Genomic DNA, 4,336 nt, shown 5'->3' on the forward strand with positions numbered 1-4,336 from the left:
GACTGACAGTAGAATGGGGGTAGATATGAGGAGGCAAGATCCTAGCTATGGAGTAGTTTCACACACGAGTTTTACGAGTTCAGGCCCTTCTCGGAGGAAGTAACAGCGCTACGTCCCGGCGCCCTGAGGCAGTCGATTGGATTATGTGTGCGTGTGTTTACAAAGCTCTGAACCCTTGTCCCAGAGGAGGGGGTGGCTTATATATAGTGCGCCAGGACCCCTGCTCCGCTCCGTTACACAGGGTCCAATGTACATTAAGAGAGGAACGTTACTGGTAATGCTAGCCATTAAATGCTATAAATGACAATTAAGCCTATAAGTAAATGTTCGACCATTGTTGGTGCAGAGTGGCTTTAGATCTTCTGCTCGTCGAGTGGCTTCTGCGACGGTCGAGTGCCATTGATTCTTCCGAGTGGAACGTCTCTGGTCGAGTGGATAATGGTACCCTTTGAATGATTCTGGCTTTAGGGTGATGTCCTAGGGGAAGGTGTCTAGGTCAGGCTTATGACCCTACCCTAGGTACATAACCTCATAATTAGCCCCCGAATGGTTCAGGGTCCGAGTGGAGAAGGAGTTGATAACCTCTCCGATTCAGCTTTCGCGCTTTGGGAATGTCTTGTCCAGAGGTGGAATGAACATTCAAGATGACTTCAACTGCTTGTTCAGTCGCCTTGATGCATTCTTGGTTTTGTTGAGTGAAATTTTATTGTCGAGCTTTGAGTGTTGTTATGGGAAAAAATCTTCCATCTGACGGGTTGCTCTGCTGTCTGCGGATTTCACGGGATTTGAATTTTGGGAAGAGCGCCGGACGGGGGAGGCCGTAGTAATCGGGGCGGATTAGGCAGGCCGCCTCGATCTCCGTGCCACCTTTTTCGCCATGTATCGCGCGCGCGACTGTTGCGGGATTTGATCGGATCGCCTGGGCCCACGAGTCGGCCACTCGGAAATACCCTCATATAAGGCGTTGGATGGGGGTTTTCGCAAAGTGCGTTCTCATTGTTCCCCTTCCTCCTCTGTTTTCTTCACCGCATCTACCTCTGCTCTTGGTGTCGTCGCCCTGCTCGAACTTGATCCGCTTCCATGGGGAAGGAGAAGACGGTCGCGTTGGAGCATGTGAAGAAGGCGACGGCGAAGGCGAAGGGGAAGAGGACTAGCCGGGGCGGATCTTCGTCGAGGTCCGGCCTGTCGCCTGGCTGGATCCAGGGCAACTGGATCCGCTCGACAATCAGCCAAAATGACATCGATGACCTGGTTGAGGGGGGACTGATCCCCCACGAATCGGGGCGGCTCCTGGGGAACGAGACTGAGCCACAGCCGCAGGAGGGTGAGTGCGTTCTCCTTGCCACTCATGTCGACCGCGAGTTTTCTTTGCCTCCCCATCCTTTCTTTCGCAGTTTCTTAAACTTCTTTGGGGCTCAACACCACCACTTTTCTCCAAACACCATCGTGTACCTTGCTGCTTTTGTGTCCATGTGCGAGAACTTCTTGGGTTGTCGACCACACCGGGGTCTCTTCAAGCACATATTCACGTGTCGCTCTCAGACGGTCAAGAAGGCCAACCCGAGTGACGAGAGGACGCATGATAACCCACAAGTATAGGGGATCGCAACAGCTTTCGAGGGTAGAGTATTCAACCCAAATTTATTGATTCGACACAAGGGGAGCCAAAGAATATTCTCAAGTATTAGTAGCTGAGTTTTCAATTTAACCACACCTGGAAACTTAGTATCTGCAGCAAAGTGTTTAGTAGCAAAGTAATATGATAGTGATGGTAACGGTAACAAAAGAGTAACGAAAGCAAAGTAATGTTTTTGGTATTTTGTAGTGATTGTAACAATAGCAACGGGAAAGTAAATAAGCGTAAACCAGTATATGGAAAGCTCGTAGGCATCGGATCAATGCTGGATAATTATGCTAGATGCGGTTCATCATGTAACAGTCATAACATAGGGTGACACAGAACTAGCTCCAATTCATCAATGTAATGTAGGCATGTATTCCGAATATAGTCATACGTGCTTATGGAAAAGAACTTGCATGAAATCTTTTGTCCTACCCTCCCGTGGCAGCGGGGTCCTAATGGAAACTAAGGGATATTAAGGCCTCCTTTTAATAGAGAACCGGAACAAAGCATTAGCACATAGTGAATACATGAACTCCTCAAACTACGGTCATCACCGGTAAGTATCCCCATTATTGTCACTTCGGGGTTAACGGATCATAACACATAATAGGTGACTATAGACTTGCAAGATAGGATCAAGAACTCTCATATATTGATGAAAACATCATAGGTTCATATCTGAAATCATGGCACTCGGTCCCTAGTGACAATCATTAAGCATAGCAAAGTCATAGCAACATCAATCTCAGAACATAGTGGATACTAGGGATCAAACCCTAACAAAACTAACTCGATTACATGATAAATCTCATCCAACCCATCACCGTCCAGCAAGCCTACGATGGAATTACTCACGCATGGCGGTGAGCATGATGAAATTGGTGATGCAGGATGGTTGATGATGACGATGGCGATGGATTCCCCTCTCCGAAGCCCCGAACGGACTCCAGATCAGCCCTCCCGAGAGGTTTTAGGGCTTGGCGGCGGCTCCATATCGTAAAACGCGATGATTTCTTCTCCTTTATTTTTTCTCCCCGAAAGTAGATATATAGAGTTAGAGTTGGAGTCGGGAGGTCTCCAGGGGGCCCATGAGGTAGGGGGCGCGCCCTAGGGGGGGCGCCCCCACCCTCGTGAGTAGGGTGTGCGCCCCTTGGTCTTCATCTTTGGCGATGATTTTTTATTATTTATTGTAAGGTATTCCGTGGAGTTTCATGTCATTCCAAGAACTTTTGTTTTCTGCACATAAAACAACATCATGGCAATTCTGCTGAAAATAGCGTCAGTCCGGGTTAGTTCCATTCAAATCATACAAGTTAGAGTCTAAAACAAGGGCAAAAGTGTTTCGAAAAGTAGATACGATGCAGACGTATCAACTCCCCCAAGCTTAAACCCTTGCTTGTCCTCAAGCAATTCAGTTGACAAACTGAAAGAAATAAAGAAAAATTTTTACAAACTCTATTTGCTCTTGTTGTTGTAAATATGTCAAGCTTAGCATTCAAGTTTTCAGCAAAGATTATAACTAACCACATTTGCAATAATTCTCAGGTCTCATAATTACTCATATCAATAGCATAATCAACTAGCAAGCCATAATAATAAATCTCGGATGAGAACACTTTCTCAAAACAATCATAATATGATATAACAAGATGGTATCTCGCTAGCCCTTTCTGAGACCGCAAAACATAAATGCAGAGCACCTTTAAAGATCAAGGACTAACTAGACATTGTAATTCATGGTAAAAGAGATCTAATCATAGTCACACCCAATATAAATTAACAGTGATGAATGCAATGACAGCTGCGCTCTCCAGCTAGTGCTTTTAATAAGAGGGTGATGACTCAGCATAAAAGTAAATGGATAGGCCCTTCGCAGAGGGAAGCAGGGATTTGTAGAGGTGCCCGAGCTCGGTTTTGAAATAGAGATAATTAATATTTTGAGCGGTATACTTTCATTGTCAACATAACAACCAAGAGATGGCGATATCTTCCATGCTACACACATTATAGGTGGTTCCCCAAACAGAATGGTAAAGTTTATACTCCCCCTCCACCAACAAACATCAATCCATGGCTTGCTCGAAACAACGAGTGCCTCCAACTATCAACAGTCCCAGGGGGTGTTTTGTTTTGCAATTATTTTGATTTAGTTTGCATAAAGCATGGGACTGGGCATCCCGGTGACCAGCCATTTTCTCGTGAGTGAGGAGCGGAGTCCACTCCTCTTGAGAATAACCCGCCTAGCATGGAAGATACAGGTATCCCTAGTTGATACATGAGCTATTCGAGCATACAAAATAGGATATTTATTTGAAGGTTTAGAGTTTGGCACATACAAATTTATTTGGAACGGCAGGTAGATACCGCATATAGGAAGGTATAGTGGACTCATCTAGAATAACTTTGGGGTTTAAGGAATTGGATGCACAAGCAGTATTCCCGCTTAGTACAGGTGAAGGCTAGCAAAAGACTGGGAAGCGACCAATTAGAGAGCGACAACAGTCATGTACATGCATTAAAATTAATAAACATTGGAAGCATGAGTAGGATATAAATATGTTGATTTGTTTCAACTACATGCGTGAACATGTGCCAAGTCAAGTCACTTAAATCATTTAAAAGAGGATACCACCCTATCATACCACATCATAACCATCTCAATAGCATGTTGGCACGCAAGGTAAACCATTATAACTCATAGCTAATCAAGCA

Source organism: Triticum urartu, chromosome 3A (assembly GCF_056163025.1).
Source record: "Triticum urartu cultivar PI428250 chromosome 3A, HENAU_Tu73, whole genome shotgun sequence".
NCBI lineage: Eukaryota > Viridiplantae > Streptophyta > Magnoliopsida > Poales > Poaceae > Triticum > Triticum urartu.